We start from the raw sequence: 23464 nt of genomic DNA on the forward strand, positions 1-23464 counted from the left end.
CTAAAATGTATGTTGGAATAGGAGTCCTGTGCCCATTCCTAGAGCACGCGGCGTTCAAGCACATTTTAGCCGTCCCTGGGGCAGATGTTCATTGTTCACACGGTCATCTCTAGGACGCACAGCGGTTGCCATCCTCTTTTCTGTCGGAGGATCGCGCTCCTGCACGTTGCCTTTAAGACAGAGGACGAGTGCGGCAGTGGGAGGCCTGACACCGGCTCAATGTGCAAGGCCACAGCAGGGACAGAGGGAGGCAGGAAGGGCCGCGGACAGGCTCCTGCTGAGCGGCATAAAGCGCCGGGAGAAAGGACCCCTTAAGGGAGAGTGGCCAGCGGGGTAGAGCGGCCGCCGGGGGACGCCCCTCACCAGGTCAGAGCGCCGGAAGGTAAGGACACCATATTCAAACCCTCCGCAAGTCCCCTCTACGTGCTGTAGGGGCAGAGAGCGGCTCGTGGCCGGGCTGCGGTGCAGCTGCTTCCCGGTGCCTTCCAGAGGTGCAAAGAGCAGGTGCAGCGGGGACCGCCGCCCCCTCAAGCGGGCAGTGACTGCCCGGATGCGGGATGTAGAATGTAGGTCAGCTTTGGGGTGCAGGGTGTAGGTTAAACTCCTGCACGCGGCGATACAGGGACCCCTCGGACCTCTGACAGGTCACCCCATTGTCAGTTCCACAGAGGGCAGTCCACACAGAGCGGCTACGTTCCATGACAAGGCTGACATCGATGACATAAACACACGCAATTTCTTGTGCAGTTTCTTGCAAACCACGCCCCTTTCCTGGAGTAAAGCTGGGAGCATGCATGCTAACATTTCCAAAGTAGAAAGAGGGAGATAAAAAAAAAAAAAACATAATCGGGTGAGGACCGTGAGGTGTATATATTTTTAAGTGCTTTCTATTGAATTGGGGAGAATTTCAGGTGGGAGAAAGCTACATTACAGCCCTGATTTGATTTTAAAATTCGGGAGTCTCTCGCCTGAATCGGGTTGGTTGTCAATGTCACATATGCCAGACGTAAGACTGTATTACATAACTTTGGATGACTACGGTCCATTATTCCTCGGGGTGCAATGGGAATCCTTTATTTCATGATGAAGTCCATTGTCTGTTATATTCTCTCTCTTGCGGGCGCCTTTTGTGCGTATTTATAGCAATTGTTTATGAGCAGCGAGACTCCAGCAGCCAGTCAGAGCCCACTGCTCTCCCTAGTATCTGGCCCTCGAGCAGTCTCATCTTTGATTCTCTGCACTATTATCAGGATTAATTCATAAGCTTTCATTGTCAACCATAACAGTACACAATCACATGCAATAGCAGCGGTGAAATGGTATTAAAACATGTGTGGGAACTATGATCCTGAGTGGGGGTGGAGTCAGACACTTGGCTAAAAGAACAATATAATCTGTTATAGTGGTACAAAGTCCCGGACTGCAACAGAAAGCACTGTGACTATGTACGTCATTATTTTAAAATTGCATTACAGCTACACACGGTATATGATAGATTGTTCAAAATGTGCACAAAGATTTACGGCTTCATTACGATGTTGGACGGAAAATAAATCGCCCGACTCCTTGTCGGATTTGGTTCCGACCGACTCCCGGTCAGCGGTTCTATGTGACCGATTTTGATGCTTCCAAACACCGTTCAGATCGACTCCCGTTCACTTCAATGGGAGCCTGTGTTCCGACCGACAACACAGGCTCCTATTGGGAAAATAGGTGTCTGCGGAAAACCTTGCACCCTGTCACGGGCACCCCATGGTGCCTGCTACACTGTGCATGGTTTCACAGGGGGATCCCTTGGTACCCCCTCAACCCCATACTGGAGGACTCGGGATGAAGGGGGGCCTGCTAAGGGCCCCAAAGTCAGTTTCCGACAGCCTTTCCGTGTCGGACAGACCGAATTGGACTGCATTGTAATCGGTCGGTCGGCAACTCTGGCCATTGAGCTGTACGAATTGGCTCTGACTGACTTGGATTCTCCGAATGCCAGTCGGAACAGATTCGGAATTCCCATTCCGGCCGCGAGCATCGTAATTGGTCGGTCGTAAATGTTTACGACTGAGTCGGGCGGATGGGTTCCAACACGGTCTAGGGGAATCCGTCTTTTGGTCTGGGTCTTTCCGACCAACATTGTAATTAGGCCCTAAGTGTTTAAGAAATACGAGTGTTTTCAAAACACAATATTTTTAGTTGCATGCAATCAAGCTGTACCTCGTGCAAACCTCTTTTAGTAATGGTCTATTAAAAGGACACACTACATAACTCAGCTGCTAATAACCTTACAGTATTTATTAAAAGAAAATCTTTGTCACCATGACACTGCAGATGATCCGTAAATTAACGCCTAAACTGGGTAGACATGGTAGTGCCAGCAAATTGACAAAGTTCACTGACTGGAGCCAACAATCTGGCTTGGCTCTAAGGCTCCAGTCCATGCACATGCCGAGCCATAACAATATTTGGCATATAGTGAAACAAGCATCAGGTAAAAATATAATGGTCACTTCAAAATTCCCAAAAGTGTATTTCTTTAACATGTGCAAGTGTTGCACCCTAGTACTTAAGATTGTGTCCCTTTGCAGCAAAGCATTTATTAAAAGTGATCATTTTTAAACATGAACTTAGAAACATTCATCATACTTCCACCCTGATGACTATGACATTAGTGAACTAAAAGGCAATTCATTTGTTAAGTGTACCCTATCTGTAGCCTAGATTCTTAACCCCTTCCATGCTCATGACGAGCTGAGCTCGCCATGTAACGCGGTAAATCGAAAAAAGCCGCACAGCGCGAAAATGACCGCAGCACGCATCCGGTTAATATACACTAAGCAAATATATAGTCTGGTTATCAAACACAAGAGAGGTTTTTGTACAGCGCACATCCTCAACTCACATATTTGAAGGTGATCTCATATATGATCATGAAGAAACAGGAGGCTTGGTGAAACTTTTTTTGCTTAGGATCACACAATTTGGTCAAGTGTGGAAGATGGAGTATAAAGAGTCTTTAAGGGTCTTTTTAATGAAGTTCACTGTTTTATCCTGAACATGTTGTTACATAATTATGATGTTTATGTTATTATGGTGGGTTAGATAGGCAGACCAATGGATGACTGGACAGATGGATGTATGGACGGGTGGATGGAAGAGTGGGTATGTGGTTGGGTGAATGGATTGATGGATGGAGAGTATATGGATGAATGTAGAGGGTGTAAATAGGCGAATCAATGTATCTAGGTGGAAGTTTGGATCTGGGTTGGTGCTTGAATGAATAGATGAATGCTGCTAGGGCAGGAATATCAAATGCTTTTTAGACAGGCATGTTCCACTGACATAAATGCCTGACTGCATGTAGATCTGGTATCTGACTTTTATTTTGGCTCTAGCCTCAATCTCATGTAACCGTGTGCCTGAGGCCTGTCATTGACCGTGCAAGGTCCTCTACCTCTCCAATCACTGGGAGGGGTGCAGCAAGTATGTCCTTCTATTAGACAGAGTTGTGCTTTCACAGTGATCAAAGTATACCCTATTTTGAGATTGCTAATGTGGCCAGACCCTTTTAGGTCTAGCCTGGGGCTTCATGCATGCTCTGTTGCTTGTGATGATGTATTGTTTCTTTATAAAAAGGAGCATTTAACCCCCCATTACTTACCATTGATTGGCTTTATTGTCACTCTAATTTCCTTGCTTTTCATTGGTCCTCTCGTCTGAGTTTCATTTCCTCTTGTGTGTTTGTTTCTTCGATGGAGCATGGAGCAAGCACTGATTAATTACTTTATTAGTGTCTCTCCGCTGAAAGCATTCTGATTGAGGTACTTTTGTTTTTTTGGTCGATTTCCCAATCGTTGTTGGTTGTCCACTCCTCCACCCCCAATCCATCCCTTCTTACCTCCCCCTCCCACATCACTGCTTGCCCAGACCGAAACACACTCTCTATGACTAGCCCATTGTTACTGCCCTGTCCGTCGTACGAAGTGTTGTGGTGCATAGAGCCTCCCTATAGAAACAACTTCAAATTCCTATAAGACGTCATGGGACTGTGTAATAAGCTTGTTCCTTGCGTAGAGGTGACAAAGCAGACATAGCTGAGAGATGTCTTTATGATATTTATTAGGTTCTTAACATCCATAGTGCAGCCTGCTAGTTGCTCGACCCATCTTCCAACTGTCTCACTCACACTAGGCACCCAAGCATTCCACTCATGTCAAAATTCCACACAGAACACTCACACTGGCTGAGCAGCAACTTACAAGGTAAAAAGGAACACTATTAATATAACATGAAGATACTACAGACTGAAAGTAATTAAAAACAAATCCTTGGTGAGCTCGCATTTCATTGTGGCCACTTCCGTTTAAAAAAACAAGAGGCAGGTCTCAGGAGAAGTGGTATGAATGAATATTGCAAGTCATGCAGAGGAAAACCGCCACATCCCATGATTAAAATCATTGACTTCAAAGCATGTTGTCTTCTTAAAAGTGTGGCAAATGGCCACAGTAAGCTGGGCCTGCCTTTTGTTTACACATCCTCCCACCCATTGATACATGTGTTTGGGACCCCAGCATAGTGAAAGCTCACGGGAGGTACTCTTATCGGCAATTGTGTCAGACATTTACTTTGTTTTGTTAAACACTGTTTTACAACTGTTAAGTGAACACCATCGACTTCTGTGGGCCAAGAATGCTTTTAGCCACCCACAGAGAGAGCAGACTAATGCTCCATGCCAGAGATGGCTTCAAGGAAAATGAAAAAGTTTCCCTTTGACCTTAAGCGCGCACAGAGAAACAAGCATTGGCAAAGCCAGTAGCTCTCACTTACAAGAGCTATTGGCTTTGTAAATGTTTTTAACCATGTTGCACATCAGCGCTGCTGTGTAACATGGTTAAAAAAAATTGACAAATGTTGCCTACAAGAGCTATTGGGTTTGTCAATGCTTTTATTCCATGCTGTACAGCAACGATGCTGTGCAACATGTCTAAAACCATTGACAAATCCAATAGCTCTTGTAGGCAAGAGCTACTGGCTTTGCCAATGCTTGTATACCATATCATGACATGTCACACCATACCCTACTATAAAGTGACAGGGCATACCATGCAATGACTGGCCATACCGCACCATATCATACAAACAATGACAGGCTTAACTATATCTTATCATACCATACAATACAATGACAAACTTTACTATACAATGACAATCCAGTCCATAGTATACTAAACCATGACAGGCCATACGATACCATATTACACAATGACAGGCCATACGATATCATACTATACAATGAAGTGGCTGATTACGAAAGGTGGAAAACTTCTGAACCCCACAGATACTGGCCTGGCGACGCTCCCTGCAAATATGGGCCAAAGCAGAAAGTATTGTGCTACGTTGAGAAGACACACTAGACCTCCGTAAGATCCCAATCGCGACGAACTGGGATACGATCATGAACGATTTCCAGAACAAACCCTGTACTACCACAGACACATTGAACTCCCATGGCAATGCTGAAGGAAAGCTATAGGAAGTGTTTGCCCCTGATGCAGACATGGATGGGAACTACTACAAATCACCAAACTTATGCCATGATCTTTGCAGGCCTCTTAAAGTGTTCTTTTCTGATCCAGGCAGCAAGAAGCTGGCAGAGCTTATTGAGATGGGGACTGAGGGCTTCTCTAGTTAACACTAACCTCCCCCAGTTTTTCTTTTTCTTTGCCCCATTCATTACTGCCCACTTCCCAAGTTGGTAGGCCAGTTCACAGTAGTTACATCATGGGCACCTAGATAAAACATTATAGGGGACCGGATCTCTATGCATGGTAACAGAGACGAATGTGAGAAGCATGTGGAGCCATCATGTGCAAGAGTGACCATCTCGTACATAGAACTACTGGACCCAGGCTGATGCTACACAACTGTAGATTACGAGATGTGTATCTAGCTAAATAAATTGTAACAGTATCTACTATGAACTTGTCTACCCTGTTATTGTTTAAAACAAATGAAAAAATCTAATAAAATAGATTTAAACAAAAAAATGACAGGCCTTACCATGCCATTCTATAGAAAGAACATAACTAAACACATTGACAAAAACAACTAGCATGAGTGAGAACTGTTGGATTTGCCAATGCCTGTTATCTATGACATTGCAAGTCTACAGATCATCTTTTTGAAAAAGTCTGCTGTTATGTTTATGCCCAGAACCATGCTCTGGAATCCTCTGTGTATGTCCAATGCATGTGCATGTTTAATTTTTGTGTAGCACATGTGCAGTAGTAGCGTGTACTATGTGTAAGTGGGCCTAGGAACTGAATCAAGTGGTATTTTAGATGTCCTTGGTTTGGTATGACATATGATAGAGCATGAGGACAGCTTTCCCAAACAGTGAAAGTATATTGCTTGCATTCCTGTGGTTGGAGAATGGACAGCTAGGCACTGAAGTGAGGAGGATGAAGACAGAGCTATCCTTAGAAATTCCATGAGGACTTTTCCTAGCAAGAGGCTGCATATTAGTCCTTCCAGAGTGCTGGATGAGGAGGGGGGGTTGCTGTTGGGCTAGGTTAAGAAGTTTCTATGTCAGGCCAGCCCTTTTATCTTTCCCCGACTATTGCTTCAGAGACGCTCCTGAGAGCCTGGTGCTGAAACCTTATGCTTCATTGTGCCTCTGTTGTGGAGACAGCCGAGTACTACTTGCAGTGAGAAGTGTCACTGTACACCAGAGGTCTTCAATCTGTGAGGCGAGACCTCCAGGGGGGGCTGTGAAGTCCTGGAAAGAGGGCTCGTGTTCCCCAGCCTCACTTGTGCCTGAAATCTAGAACGTTTGCTCTTGATTTTAGAAAAAGACAACTGTCCCGCAACAGTTAATTCCGGTCGCTGTGACGTGCCAGGGTGCCTGCTTTCCTAAATGAGATGCAAATGCGTGCTGTGAGTTAATCTTCAAGTGTAAAGGGTGTTTGGGAGCTGGTACTGGGTTTAGTTGATCCAATCATTCCAAGCTTTGTGATGACAACGATTTAGTTTTTTTGAATGGTAGTGTAAAGAGTTAACAACTGAGTAGTGAAGGGTTGCTTTTAATCACTTTTATATGTACACAGCCCTTAGTACCCCTAAGTAGGTGTTGAAGCAACAGTTATGTAAAACAATTAATTGCATTACATAGGGTCTGGTATTACTAAAATCTACATTTTGGAAGCACGATTTTATGTAAAACTATTAACCCATTTTGTAGGAGACTATCTTGTACTGTGTGTAATGCAAATATAAAATAATGACTTACATATTCGTACAGAATAGCTTGCGCACCAGAGCATCACTTTTTTTGACTCTCCAGTGGTGTAAGCATCTCCACCATACCTATGAGATGACGCAAAGTCACCCTGCATGGATTTGCATGGCCTCAAAGATATGGAGTAAGACAAAGCAGCACAAGAGGCTGCATTGCCTTACTCTGCGTCAAGGAGGCGTTCCCACTCAACACCCATGGATTTCGATGCTGCCCCAGATTTACAGAATTGCATAAACCTTGGGCAGCGCCAAAACCTTACTCCTCCCTAGCAGAGGCATAACGAGGAGAAATGCAAGTAGTTTCCCGCCGCTACGAAGGTCGAGATCATCGCAGCCCCTGACGCCGCTGCCAGAGCCGTCGCATCCTTCGTTTGCGGGACGCACCAGACCGGTGCGGGAAAGTCGAACATCGCTGTGAATGTCTTCAGAGAGGCTGTCGACGCTGGGTGAGATCGCCGCACCGCTTGCTTGCGGACCGCATCACGTCGCTGCGAGTGTCGTCGCAGAAACCATCGCATCGAGGAGCTGCGAGAGAGAAGATCACCGCTGGTCTGCGCATCGTCGACCCGGAGATCGTCGCAACTCCAAAGATCGTCGCATCGTGCCTTTTGCGAGAACAAACTTCCTACGGAACCTCCGCACCGGAATCCATACAAGTGGCCTTCCTCCCCATACAGACCGGATTCGTCGCAACACGCCCGCTGCTGCAGCGGGGTTGTCTCATCGCCTCCCCAGGGTCTCAGGAGCAATGCATCGCTTGTTTAACACCGCACCAGCTTCTGCTTTTGGACCTTTGTCGCAACAAAAAGGTACTGTGAGTAAACGTGACGCAACTGTGAACTTTTCACGCATCTGTGGATTATTCTATCGCAACCTAAAGAACTTGATCGCAAACCTTAAGAACTCTTTTGAAACCATATTCTTGAACTGTGTATGTTGGATTTTTGTCGTTTTGGTCTTGTGTAGTTTAGATTAAATACCTTTATTTTTCTAAACTGTTGTGGAGTCAGTTTGTGGTGTTTTCACTGTGTTACCGTGAGTGTTGGTACAAATACTTTACACATTGCCTCTGGTTAGCCTAGACTGCTCGTGCCAAGCCACCTAGAGGGTGAGCAGGGGTTATCTCAGAGGGTTTCCTCCTTACCCTGACTAGAAGCAAGGGTCCCTATTTGGACAGTGGTACCTACCCCTGCTAACTAGAGACCCCCAGTTCTAACATTGTTGGTCAGCGGTGCGGATTGAACTTGTATTTGTACTCGACCCACAGTAATTGGTGTACATCACTAGTCAGTGCAGACCACTACGCCACCACATACTACAGGTTTTTGATTTTTTATCCTATTTTTGAATAACTCTTCTAAAACATCATGTCTTTGAATGGGAAGGCACCCAGTAAGGAAGCAGAATTAGAGTTTCGCATTGAGGATCTGTATTCTTACAAAGTTACACAGCTTCAGGAATTCTGCAACCAGTTTGAGTGCCCCATAAAGATCGGCTACAGGAAGGATGAGCTGCAAAGAATCTTGAAGGCCCATTGGGAGGCACAAGAGGGAAATGATGATGTAGATGCGGGGAATGCTTTTCAAGTCACAGATCTGCCAGTGGGCAGAGTAGGTGCAGGAGTTGGCAGCAACCACTCCAGCAGGGGCCCCACCCCAGAAGAGTTACAAGAAAATCAGAGAGTCAGAGAATATGACTTGGAAGTCATGAGGATGAAAATGAAGCAATTAGAAGTAGAAAAGGCCAGTGCCTTAGAAGAGAAGAAATTGCTTTTGGCTCATGAGTTGAGCATGAGAGAACTGGATCTTAAAGCCAAGGAGGTGGATGCCAGTTCAAATGGTGAGCACACAAAAGATTGCCCCCTACTCAATTGATTTTTAGTGAAGGACCAAGATCAAAATTAATTAGATATAGTCCGGTATATTTATTTTTACCTGTTACTCATATTGTTTCATACATACATACATTCAAATAGCAGAAAGAAAGTACACAATACTAACAATTATTAACTTTCTTACAAATTACAAACTATCACAAAACATAAAAATTCTCCAAAGCAGATGACTTCAATATTACATCCAATAAATCAGATTGCAATGCAACAATTTCTCGTTATTTTAAACCATTTCATTGATGCAAATTCGATAACATGAAAAAAGTTACTTTATCACAAGAGCAAAAAATTGCATGTGTCACTTTTTACTTAAGACCGTGCTAAATGTTACAATTAGCTCTTGCTGGAGTTGCTGACGCGTTTCAAGTTCGGCTGTTAGTGTCCAAACCATCATCAGGGCTTTATTATTTTTCTGTGTATTATTATGTAGTTGACCTGGACTGATTCCTCCGGTCTCAACTAGGGCAACTTTATCCACGAACAAATCTTATGTTGAACAAGCTTGCGATGCAAGGAGGGGTGGAGGGATATCTTTTCTTTTTTCTTTTTACTTTCAATCCTGTCAGGCACACTGTTTGGGACGTGGTAGACTGCTTCTGTTTTCATTAACTGTTGCCACGGAAACCTAAACTTTCGGAAGAGGCACCGCCTCTCACCCCCCGTCTGCTTGCCCCGTCCGGGGCTGTGTATCACTCTCACTCGCTTGCTTGCTCGCATATGGGACCGGTCCCATACGCGAGCAAGCAAGCGAGTGAGACGCGCCGTAAACAAGAAGACTGCAGAAGCAGAGAACGATTGAATCCATTGTTTATATGACCATAAGCGAGTAGAAGGTCATTCTGAGTGATACACAGCCCCGGACGGGGCAAGCAGACGGGGGGTGAGAGGCGGTGCCTCTTCCGAAAGTTTAGGTTTCCGTGGCAACAGTTAATGAAAACAGAAGCAGTCTACCACGTCCCAAACAGTGTGCCTGACAGGATTGAAAGTAAAAAGAAAAAAGCAAAGATATCCCTCCACCCCTCCTTGCATCGCAAGCTTGTTCAACATAAGATTTGTTCGTGGATAAAGTTGCCCTAGTTGAGACCGGAGGAATCAGTCCAGGTCAACTACATAATAATACCCAGAAAAATAATAAAGCCCTGATGATGGTTTGGACACTAACAGCCCGAACTTGAAACGCGTCGGCAACTCCAGCAAGAGCTAATTGTAACATTTAGCACGGTCTTAAGTAAAAAGTGACACATGCATTTTTTTGCTCTTGTGATAAAGTAACTTTTTTCATGTTATCGAATTTGCATCAATGAAATGTTTTAAAATAACGAGAAATTGTTGCATTGCAATCTGATTTATTGGATGTAATATTGAAGTCATCTGCTTTGGAGAATTTTTATGTTTTGTGATAGTTTGTAATTTGTAAGAATGTTAATAATTGTTAGTATTGTGTACTTTCTTTCTGCTATTTGAATTTATGTATGTATGAAACAATATGAGAAACAGGTAAAAATAAATATACCGGACTATATCTAATTAATTTTGATCTTGGTCCTTAACTAAAAATCAATTGAGTAGGGGGCAATCTTTTGTGTGCTCATTAATACAGGGTCCAGCCCTCGCTCAGCCCCGCCAAGGACCTATCTCCTTTTTTGTTCAAATGGTGGCAGCGCACAGCCAATGCAGGGGGGTAAAGTATATATTCCCAAAGACCTGGTACAGAACTACCATAGGGGTGAGGATATTTATGCCTGGTTCGATGAATGGTGTGCCTGATCAGCATTGGGGGCGGGCCTGTGGAAACATTTTGAGGCTTCTGGGAGGAGTGCTCTAGAGCCCTTAGAGATGGCAGGTGCCATGACCTACCCCAATATGAAGGAGGCCTTATGTCTCAGGTATGGCCTTACTCCAGAGCAGTATATACTGCAGTTTAGAAACTCCAAGAAGAGATAGTCTGAGACTTGGATTGAATGTGTGAATCAGTACTCGCGTGCACTGGAAGGTTGGATGAAGGGCAGTAAAGTAACTGATTTTAAGGGGTTGTTGCATTTAATCAGTTGGGAGCACTTGAGTAGTCTTTGTGTTCCAGAGCTGCACCAGCATCTTTTAGACAGCAAGCTGACAGACCCCATTGAGCTTGCTAAGGAGGCGGACCGCTGGACCAGTACCAGGGTCCACAGAGGAATTGTGGGTATCACAGCCGAAGGTGGGCAGGGTCCCCAGCAGAAGAGTGGGGGGGATAAGGGTAACCAAAGGGAGTTCTCACAAGGGCCCCAAAATAGTTCCCAGGGAAAGGAATCCCAACCCCTCAAACCTAGACAGCCATGGCCCCCTAAGTGCAGGCGGAACAATAGAGACAGAAGGGATAACCAAGGCCTCCTACCTGCTATCACTACAATGAGATGGGCCACATTGCTCCAAAATGTCTCAAGAAGAAGCCATCACCCACTGGTGCTCCCGCCCCAGCATTAGCGAGTATAGCTTTGGGAGGGGATTTGCTTTCTAGTGACTGGGGGGAGCTAGCAGTTATGACCCTTGTCTCTCTAGGAGACCAAGAGATGGTCCAGGAAACCTTACTGCCCTCTAACACTAAGAAATATGGGCAGAAGGTGACCAGCAATGGGAAGGAGATTGAGGCTCTGAGAGACACAGGAAACCAGCATGACATCCGTGAGGTGTCAGTGGGTGTCTGAAGAGCAAATCATCCCTGATGTACTCCGCCCTGTAGTGGCAGCTGACAGCTCAGTGCGCCTCTGCAAGCTGGCGCGTGTTCCCTTTGAATGGGGCGGGGTCTCTGGTCTTTTGGAAGTAGTTGTCAGTGATGCCTTGCCTGTAGACTGTCTGTTAGGTAACGACCTGGAGAGTTCTCCATGGAAGGATGTAGAACACAGAACTAATTTGGAAATGTTGGGTTTGCCTGCGTGGATCTGTGTGACCATGCGTGCTATGGCAGCCAGTAGGGGTGACTCAGCAGAACTGGAGCCTGAAACAGTGGCCCAGAGACCTGCCAGGAGAGGAAGAGGCAAGGGGCGCGGGAAACCCGCTCCAGCAGTTCTCACGGTCCAGGAAGGAGCAGAACCTGAGGGGGATGCCCTGGAACGTACAGGGGAATAGGTGGCCGAACTGGGAGACCTACCTGAGCTGACCCATTGGCAGCAAGAAGGTGGTCCCTCCAAAGAGGAGTTCTGCCAGGCGCAGAAGGAATGCCCTTCCCTCGATGGTCTGCGGCAACAGGCTGTAGATCAGGCAGCAGTTGGAGCAGCCAGAGACCACTTTATCTACTGGGAAGATGAACTACTATATAGCGAGCCTAAGTTTGCTGAGCCCGGTGCAGCACGTGTGCTGGGGGTACCCGAGCACTTCAGAAGCTTCCTAATGGGTCTGGCTCATGACGTGCCTCTTGCAGGACATCTGGGGCAAGACAAGACCCTGAACCGGCTTGTCACCCACTTCCACTGGCCCCAGATGAGAAAGCACGTTGGTTCCTTTTGCAGATCTTGCCAAGCCAGTGGCAAGACTGGAATGAAGTTGAAGGCACCCCTCCAACCCTTTCCAGTGGTGAGCACCCCTTTCGAGCGGGTGGGCATAGACATAGTAGGGCCCCTGGACCCCAAGACAGCCTTAGGCAACAGGTTCATCCTGGTCTTGGTGGACCATGCCACCCGGTACCCGGAAGCAGTCCCTCTCAGGACAATCACAGCACCCGTGGTGGGCCGTGCATTGATGGGGATCTTTTCCCGTGTGGGGTTCCCCAGAGAGGTGGTCTCCGACCGGGGTACCAACTTCATCTCTAAGTACATGAAGTCTCTGTGGGAGGAGTGTGGGGTAACTTATAAGTTCACCACTCCTTACCACCCTCAAGGAAATGGGTTGGTTGAAAGGTTCAACCGGACCCTCAAAGGTATGATTATGGGCCTAGCGGAGCCCATGAGACGGAAGTGGGACGTCTTGTTACCATGCCTGTTATTTGCCTACAGGGCGGTGCCTCAGAAGTCCTTAGGGTTCAGTCCCTTTGAACTCCTGTATGGCTACCCTGTTAGAGGACCTCTCTCACTGGTGAAGGAGGATTGGGAAAAGTCCCGTGGGAAAACCCCCAGGATGTGTTCAGCTATGTGCTGGCCATCCGCAACCAGACACAATGCTTCAGGAAGCTCGCGTAGGCGAACCTGGAAGCAAGCCAGGAAGAAATGAAAAGATGGTACGACCAGAATACCACTCTGGTCAAATTTCAACCTGGGCAGAAAGTGTGGGTGATGGCGCCAGTGGAGCATTGTGCGCTTCAAGACAAGTGGACTGGGCCCTATGAGGTGGTGGAAAGGAAAAGTGAGGTAACCTACCTGGTTAACCAGAGGACTCCCAGGCAACCCCTGAGAGTCTTGCATGTGAACCGCCTCAAACCACACTTGGAGAGGTCTGAAGTAACCATGCTCATGGCTACAGATGCAGGAAGGGAAGAGGATAGTGATCCTCTCCCTGACCTCCTGGCAGTTAAGGAGCAAGATGGGTCAGTGGATGGTGTGGTCCTCTCGCCCACCCTGACCCCAGAGCAGCAGAGTGACTGTCGCCAAGTGTTTTGGGTCAGTTCTCCTCCCTGTTCTCCCAGACCCCAGGAGTCAATTTCAATTTCAATTCAATTCAATTTGAAAGTGCTTTATTCGGTATATATATATATATATATATAACCATATAGCAACAGTTCATAAAAATGCATATACATCGTTGAATTACATCAGGCTCTGTAATGTCATATACCAATTAAAACTCATTTCCAGCACGTGTGCAAATTAGCAATGATAAAGTGCATTTATAGTGCACTCATTCAGTTAGGCATGTGCAAACTAGCAATATGAAGTGCCCGTTAGTACAATCAACTAATTATACATGTGCAAACTAGCAAAACTAAAATGCATATCGGTACATTCTATTTAATTATGCATGTGCAAACTTGCAGAACTAAAGTGCTTCAGAATCAGGGCCATTTGATAAATTCATACAATGATTGACTTTCGTGCAAAAATACATTTTAAAATGTATGTAGCCACATAAAAACATATATCTGGGTTCTCTAAATTAAACACCAATAACATTGCTGCCTTAGTATTGCGCGTGTTATATTTTAAAAAGATGGGTTTTAAATAAAATTTTCTATAAGAAGTATAAAATGTACAAAACAACATAAAATGGCAGCTACTCTGCTTAGAGATTCCATCACAGGGGCATAGGCATGTTCCAGGTTTCTTAATTAGTGGAAATGCCACAAGATGGTGCACAATTCCTAGGCGTAAGCGGGATAGTACAAAGCGATGGGAATTTTTAGTAACTACACTTAAATACAGTTGGAAACCTTCATTAACATTATGATTTAGATAAAAGTTAAACGTGCTTTGTTTTACATATTTGGTCATTCTGGTACTTTTAGTGTATTTTAAAAAAGACATTTTAAGCTCTTTTTTTTGATAAGCTTATCCCCATTATAGGTTCTTCAAATATATCATATTCAAAGAGAGTCTTATACCAACACTGGTTGTGACACAACCATGGTATATTTGAACAGTGGTCAAGTTTCAAACAATCGTTAATCACATCCTGTGTGAATTTTGTTTCGTCTTTGGACCAGATTGATTGCCATAGGGCCAAGGGGCGCAGGTTTATTAAATCCTTGACGTATTCTAATCCTACTTCCCTATGTATTAATTCATTTGAAGCCGCAGTCGGGGTACAAAGTAATCGTTTCAGGAAGGCATTTTCTTCTTGCTGTACTTGGTTGCCACTCTGTGTATGATATCCCCAAATCCCTGCCCCGTACAGGGCTGATGATATGCACCTAGAATTGTATATAGACACCATTGCTTGAATTCTACGACCCCATAATTTTGCTGCAAATCTAAAAACACCATTAATATTTCTAACCATTTTAAAACGTACACTCTCTCGTTCATTAACCCACCTCCCGTCTCCTGAGAAAGTAATGCCCAGATAACAAAATTTCTTTACGGATTCCAATTTCTCCCCATCTAAATAAAAGGTCCTGCTCTTTCTTGTCTTCTTGCCACAAGTCATTACGACAGTTTTTCCTTTATTAATTATCAGCTTTCTACTCTCAGTGAAAGTATGGAACTTATTTATTAGGCTTTGCAGGCCATTTTGGGTCCGGGAAAGAAGGACCGCGTCATCCGCGTATAAAAGAATTGGAATGGGGTTACCATTTATAATAGGGGCATCTGCTTGGACGGCTCTCAAAATTTGATCTATCTGATTAATAAATAAAGAAAATAAAAGTGGGGCAAGAACACATCCTTGTCGAATGCCTCTATTAATTTTGAACAAAGGTGTACATTCTCCCGCTGGTCCAAATCTAACTTTACAGGACAAATTTTCATACAGTCTGGCCAGCAGGTGGACAATTTCAATCGGGGCACCCATTTCTAACAAAACCGGCCATAGAAGCGAGTGTTCCACCAGATCGAATGCCGAACTCAAATCAGCAAAGCACGAAAATAGGTTACCCCCTTTGACTTTTGTGTACTTGCTGATTATGAGTTCCAGGTTCACACACTGCTCCATCGTTCCCATCCCCCTCCTGAACCCATACTGCACTGGGGATAAGATGTTTTTTTCCTCAACCCAGGCTTCCAACCTTTGAAGGAGGACTCGGCTAAGAATTTTAATTGATGAGTCTAGGAGCGAGATGGGTCGGTAATTACGGGCCTCTGATCTGGAACCTTTCTTGTAGAGGGGTACAATAATAGATTGGCCCCATGTTGATGGGAGTCTATCTTCTATAGCAGCATTAAAATATTGTGTCAGTATTGGTGCCCATAGATGTATTTCATGTTTATAAAAATCCATGGGCACCCTATCCGGACCCGGGGCTTTGCCACCTTTACTATTTCTTATCGATTCAGTAACTTCGGATAGGGTCACAATTAACTGCATTTTTTCCCAATTCATACTAGACACAACATCTATGGTTAAAATTTGCCCATCTGGATTAAAATCGGAATTAAAGATCCCTGTGAAATGGGTAATCCAGGCGTGGCAGTTTACGTGCGAAGTGATTTCAGGAATGTTATCATTCTTTAATAATGGGCTGTTTACAGTTTCCCGGAATAGTTTATGATTTTTTGTTTCTGCTGCCATATCCAGGGTGGACCAAGCTTCGTTTTGAAGTTCTAATTTTCTCGTGGCCAGGGCAGTTTTGTAGTTATGGCGCACTTCTTTAATTTTAACTGTATCTCTAGGCCTAGTGTCAAGAGCAATTTTAAGTTTGTTTAATGACAAAGCACACTGCTTGTCAAACCATACCACTTTTGTTTTCTTTAGTTTTCTACTCCGGACAGTAAGTGAGGCGTCAATTGCTTTAGTTATATTCTGAAAATTCACAATTAAATTTCCTGTTGACACTTTAGGTGCCAAGCAATAACCTACTTCCCTCCTACATTTTGAAAGTACATCCATCATAAATTTAGCGGGGTCAGTTCTAATCCACTTTATTCTCATGCCGTTTGGTCTTTCAGCTGAGATTCCTTGGATAGGTCTCCCATAGGCATGAGTTTTTGGCCCCAGGAGTCACCAACTGGTGCGTCCATGATGTGGACACTGGAGACAGTCTGCCTGTGAAACAAAATTTTTACAGGGTAGCTGACAAGGTCAGGGCCAGCATCAAGGAAGAGGTTGGCGTTAGGGGTGATTGAGCCCTCCAGCAGCCCCTGGACTAGCCCAGTGGTCTTGGTACCAAAAGCTGCTGCATGTCCAAATAATTGGAGTCTCAGGGGGAGAGATACAGGGGTACAGGCCGCCCCCCACTCAAATCGTACTACACACACACACAGGCCTGTCTCCCAAGACACTCTTACTTTAGTTTAAATGTAACACGGGTAGTGTGATACAAAATTTTAATTACCACCAGCCAAGTATTCTTTGGCTTTTCACATCCATCCAAGTGTCAAAGATTAATACGGTACTCACACAGCGAACAACCAATCTATCGCTATACCATCACCCACCAAAAAATATTTGTGGGAAAAAAGTGTGGAGAAGAGAGTGAGCCCCTCACGGAAGAACCGCCAATCGGGTTTATCTGACTAGTAATTGTCAGTAATCCCAATTATCATCATCGGTGACTCACTCTCATAACAGTGGGAAATGAAAACAAACACCAGAAAAAGACCGACAACATATAAGAGTGCTTCTTCTCAACATCAGCCCCACAATCTGCTGACTGTTCTTATCATAGCAAGTTGACGTTTTACCCTTGCTATGCTTATGTGCACATCTAACACAAAAAAAACAAAAAAAAAGCTCTTATTTTCCGCAACTTCTTCAGGGCAAATGGGGGTTACCCACTGCAATTACCACTTTCTTACAACACACACCTATGATGGTAAAAACGACAGAATTGTGAAATAAAATGAGCCACGGGTTGAAAACCCTCAAATGTCTAAAAATAAAATTCCAAAATTCCACTCCAGAACTCAGGTTTTGTGTGGGCTACCGTGGGCTCAATGCGGTCACGAAGACTGACGCACACCCCATCCCCAGATCTGATGAGCTCGTGGATCGGTTGGGAGCTGCCCAGTACCTCAGTACATTTGATTTGACTTCTGGGTACTGGCAGATTGCCTTAACTGATGGGACCAAAGAGAGGTCAGCATTTTCAACGCCAGAGGGGCACTTCCAGTTCAGAGTCATGCCCTTTGGGTTGAAGAATGCCCCTGCCACGTTCCAGAGACTGGTTAACCAGGTACTGTCCAGGGTGGAGGAATTCAGCGCCGCATACCTGGATGACTATGCTGCGTTCAGCTCCACGTGGGAGGAACACTTGCAACACCTCTGTGAAGTGTTGAAGGCTCTGCAAAGGGCAGGCCTCACTATCAAGGCCAGCAAGGGCTAGATAGGTCAGGGATCTGTGGTGTATTTGGGACACCAGGTGGGGAGCGGCCAGGTGGCACCCGTACAGGCAAAGATTGATACCATTCTGGCTTGGGAGGCCCCCAAGACCCAGACAGAGGTGAGAGCCTTTTTAGGACTCACCGGGTATTACAGACGGTTTGTCAAGGGATATGGAACCATTGTCACACCCTTGACAGAACTCACTTCCGAGAAGTTGCCCAAAAGAGTGGACTGGACTGAAGCCTGCCGGACTGCTTTTGAAACCCTGAAAACTGCCATGTGCTCAGCACCGGTGCTCAAGGCACCTGACTTTTCCAGTGAGTTCATAGTACAGACAGACGCTTCAGAGCATGGTGTGGGAGCAGTCCTCTCACAAGTCACTGAGGAGAATGGAGACCAGCCCGTAGCTTTCATTAGTAGGAGGCTACTCCCCAGGGAACGGCGGTGGAGTGCGAATGAAAGGGAAGCTTTTGCTGTGGTCTGGGCTCTGAAGAAGCTGAGGCCCTACCTGTTTGGGACTCACTTCCGTGTTCAGACCGACCACAGACCCCTCAGATGGTTAATGCAAATGAGGGGTGAGAACCCAAAACTGTTGAGGTGGTCCATCTCCCTACAGGGAATGGACTTTACGGTGGAACACCACCCTGGCACAGAACACGCCAACGCTGATGGTCTGTCCAGGTTTTTCCGCCTTAGTGAAGAGAACACCCAAGAGGGTGGGTAGTTCTCCCCACTTTCAGCTGGAGGGGACACGTGTTAGACCTGGCATCTTTGGCGTGGTCTTTCCCTATCTTTTTGCCTCTACCTCATGTATTTTTGATGCTGTGCTGGATTTCGTTTTTGCTGGTTTAGATGCTTTGGAAACTCTGCCACTGCTGATCAGTGCCAGAGTGTAAGTGCTCCCTATGTAAAGTGTTATTCTGATTGGATATACATGTTTGGCATTTTTGTATCACCATGAAATCCCTAGTAAAGTGCACTGGGTGTGCCAGGGCTGGTGATGACAAATGCTACTAGTGGGCCTGCAGCACTGATTGTGCCACCCACAGGAGTAGCCCTAAAATGATGTCTCAGGCCTGACACTGCAGTGCCTGTGTGGGGTTTAGAAACTGCCATGTCCTCCTGGTCAGTGTCCCCACTGACCAGGCCTAACCCTTCCCTTTTTGTGCACATCAGTCACCCCTATGGAAGGTCCAAGGTACCCCCTTGGGCAGGGTGCAGTGTATGTAAAAGGTAGAGCATGTACTAGTGCAGGTGACATGCTCTGATAGTGAATGGCAGCCATTTTCGCTTTTCACTATTGTAAGGCTATCTTGCTCCATAGATTAACATGGGGGGTGCTGGCTACAGTGGCTTCCAGCATTTCTTCTCATAGGAACAAGATGGGACATAAGTATCTAATATTCCTGAACTCAGAATTTAATAACACCTCTTTTAGGAAAGGTTGTTTTTAAATCCTGTGTTTGAGAACAGCACTTTTAGAAAGTTGCTGTTCTCTTGTCTGACCCTTCTGTGTGCCTTGGCCTGTTTGTGGATTCTGGTTTGAGAGTGACAGGGGCTGGGGATGCCCCAGGAGGCTGGCTGAGTCAGCCCTAGGCTGAATGACTGCATCTGCAACTGGAGTGGTGGGAGGAGTTAGCACCTGGGCCTGAATAGAGCTGTGCCTGCCTTCCACAATGCTGGCTCCACCTCCTGCTGGGCGGCTGAAGACCCTGCCCCTCACCCTGAAAGGAAAGGCGAAGCCAGGAAAACAAAGTACTCAGGAGACACCCAGAACTGGTTCAGACCGGGCTCAGGGCCCACTTGCACAAAGAGAACAAAGACTTTTAGGGGTATAAGTACAGGACCCCTGACAACAGAAAATTAGATCATCCTGGAATCAAGAAGGAACCTCTGCCAAGGAGAAAGCTGAAACTGAAGAAGGAAGACTGTCCTGCTGTTGCTCTGCTGGACTGACCTGCTGTTGCTTTGCTGCCAAGGAGAGGGGAAGGACTTTGCTAGTGTGCTGTGTCCCCTGTCTTGAAGGAATCTCCAAGGGCCTGAGAAGAGCTGGCTCCCTGTTCTGAAGTCCCAGGAACAAAAGGACTTCACCCCCAGCTTTCCTGAACTCTGCTGAGAGAGTTCTGTCCTTCCTAGAGTGCTTGATCCAGTTTTGGGGCCTCTGGAAGTTGTACCTGTGCTGGGAAGCTTGAAACTAAGCTTGAGAGACTTTTGCAATTGAAAAGTGTCGCATCGCTCGCTTGCGGAGCGCATCCCCAACAGTGCGAGAAGTTTCCCGCCACTACGAAGGTCGAGATCGTCGCAGCGCCTGACGCCGCTGCCAGAGCCGTCGCATCCTTCGTTTGCGGGACGCACCAGACCGGTGCGGGAAAGTCAAACATCGCTGCGAGTGTCGTCGCAGAGCCTGTCGTCGCTGGGTGAGATCGCCGCACTGCTTGCTTGCGGACAGCATCACGTCGCTGCGAGTATCATCGCAGAAACCATCGCGTCGAGGAGCTGCGAGAGAGAAGATCACCTCTGGTCCGTGCATCGTCGCTCCGGAGATCGTCGCAACTCCAAAGATCGTCGCATCATGCCTTTTGCGAGAACAAACTTCCTACGGAACCTCCGCACCGGAATCCATACAAGTGGCCTTCCTCTCCATACAGACCGGATTCGTCGCAACACGCCCGCTGCTGCAGCGGGGTTGTTGCATCGCCTCCCCAGGGTCTCAGGAGCAATGCATCGCTTGTTTTCCACCGCACCAGCTTCTGCTTTTGGACCTTTGTCGCAACAAAAAGGTACTGTGAGTAAACGTGACGCAACTGTGAACTTTTCACGCATCTGTGGATTATTCTATCGCAACCTAAAGAACTTGATCGCAAACCTTAAGAACTCTTTTGAAACCATATTCTTGAACTGTGTATGTTGGATTTTTGTCGTTTTGGTCTTGTGTAGTTTAGATTAAATACCTTTATTTTTCTAAACTGTTGTGGAGTCAGTTTGTGGTGTTTTCACTGTGTTGCTGTGAGTGTTGGTACAAATACTTTACACATTGCCTCTGGTTAGCCTAGACTGCTCATGCCAAGCTACCTAGAGGGTGAGCAGGGGATATCTCAGAGGGTCTCCTCCTTACCCTGACTAGAAGCAAGGGTCCCTATTTGGACAGTGGTACCTACCCCTGCCAACTAGAGACCCCCAGTTCTAACAAGCACCAAAGCACGTATGTGCATTCCTATATGTTGTGGTGTACTTGTGTTTGTATAGCGGTTAATACTTCTGTTGAGGGACTGAAGTGCATTAGTGGGCAGGTGGCATGCTACTCCATGGGGGAATGCCTGGCTGGAAGAGTATTGTGGTGGAGGGAGATTGAGAGAGACGCAACTTGTTTATTAAGTGGGTCTAAGGTAATTGCCAAATTTTGATCACTCTTGACCTTTTTGGGGCAGATTGCAGAGGTTATTCAGTTCTTATTAAACCAGGCCATCATGGTGGTTCTGCATTCTTAATTGAGGAAAAAGCTTAGGGCCTCATTAGGATGGCGGGCGGACTTTGCCCGCCCGCCATCCTCGTGGTAAATGGGACCGCCCACCATAAGGGCGGGGGTCCCGTGGGGGGGTATTAGGATGTGCCCGCCACAGTGGCGGGCACATCCTGTATTTTTAGTATTGTGGTGGGCGGTGCTCCCTGCACCGCCCGCCACAATACTAAAAATGCTTTGCAGCATTTACATAAACAATGCGGCAGGCACCGCGCGATGCCTGCCGCTTTGTTTATGTAAATGTGGGGGGGTAACACAAGTACCCCCCTTGTGCATGTCCCCACTCTGCTTCACGGGCCCCCAGAATGAACACCGCCTGCCTTTCCGTGGCGGCATTGCCGCCGCGGAAAGGCATGACACACAGCCCATGTTAATATGGCTGGCGGTGTCTAATAGACATCATTTTCCGCCCCGGCCGCAAGGCGACCGGGGCGGAAAACAGGCGGGCAGTGTTTTCACCCGCTGCGGTCCCCCCCGCCATTGTAATATGGCGGGGGGGGGATTCAGGGAAGGATGTCTGGTGGATTGCATCCGCCAGGCTGGCTGTGGCCACCGCCAGCCTGGCGGAGGCAATCCGCCAGACATCCTAATGACCCCCTAAGTATTTACCTCTTTACTGAACTTGAGATATTTTTATATTTTTCTTGTCTTAGCTGGAAGTGAGTGCCAAACGTGTATTAAAAATGATGTTCCACCGAAGCTCTTCTTGTAGGAGAGGACAGATGGGTGAGGGACTAGTGTAGAACAGAATGTTCCTTCTCGGAGTATTTATGGAATTTTGCTTAAACAAGCAATATACCTTTCCTTTGGAAGGCCCTGTGGGCCATGCAGTGTGCCTTGAAGGTAGAGTTTCTGTTAATTGGTAATGTGAAGTGCTTGAAGCATTAGTATGACGAATCCCCTTGGACTCGGGTGTGGGAGCTGTCTTGCTGCAGCATTTGAATCTTAGCAATTTGCGAAGTGAGAAGTGACCATTAGCAGGTCTGTTGTTTTTGTATGTACCCTGTGTGTGGGAAGATGCTTTGGAGTGTTTCCATTGTATTGAAGAAGCTTTTTATGAATTGAGTTATTTGAAGGACCAAGGATAGGTTGGAATTCATAAGCACTCTGAGGTTTATTACTTCCTTTGATATAGACGGTGGTGTCTCTTTTTCTTTTGGCGAAACAGTAGCAGATTGGTGGCTAATCTTCTGCACGGGTCATGATCTCAGTTTTGGAGGATTTGAGTTTAAGATGGGTACTTACCATCTGTTCATCAATGGCACACATAAACGGGTGAAGTCTAGACCACTCTAGTTCCTGTGCCTTTTCTTATTTTAGTATTATCTGTGTGTTGTCTGTGGAATTGTAAAGCGTTGGGCTGAAGGACCTAATTAGGCCTGATGAGGGAGTAAAGTAAAAATTTAACAGTAGAGGAGAGAGGATTGAGCCCTGGGGAAGGTCACAGTGTGTGAAGATAGGAACTGAAATAAACATGGGTGGTGGGACAATATTTTGCCTCCTTTGGAGGTAGGGGGCGATTCAGTCTAGGATACTGTGTCCAATATAAATTAAGGACTACATATACCAGAATGAAAAAAACAACCTCTTCAGGATCAAATCACTCAAACAAGGACCTGAGAAACTGCAGCAAACAGGCTGTGGCCCTGAGGGCAGGGTTAGGAGAACCAACACTGATGGTACTGTATCTGGTTTGTGCAAACCTGGTAGAGACAGAATCCACCCTCTAACAAAAGACTGTGTGGTCCTGTGAGGAGATGTACACACTATTTTTGATGCCGTTGAACACTGGAGCACATAGTTAGAAACTGTTATTATGTACAAACCCAAGGAATAGTGGTGTCTTTTTTTTAAAGGTTATCCAACTCCTGATTCTACTA

The 23464-nt window shown here is 46.1% G+C and overlaps 1 protein-coding gene across 1 annotated transcript in view; it reads left to right on the top strand.

The window, feature by feature from the left end:
* The first annotated feature begins 213 nt into the window (after positions 1-213).
* The window catches only part of ABHD6 (abhydrolase domain containing 6, acylglycerol lipase), a 150813-nt gene continuing 127562 nt past the window's right edge, over positions 214-23464 (top strand). Inside the window, exon 1 of the mRNA XM_078661492.1 lies at positions 214-382. The gene's annotated coding sequence lies outside the window, so the exon portion shown is untranslated. The remainder of the gene's footprint in view (positions 383-23464) is intronic.

Source organism: Lissotriton helveticus, chromosome 9 (assembly GCF_964261635.1).
Source record: "Lissotriton helveticus chromosome 9, aLisHel1.1, whole genome shotgun sequence".
Lineage (NCBI taxonomy): Eukaryota > Metazoa > Chordata > Amphibia > Caudata > Salamandridae > Lissotriton > Lissotriton helveticus.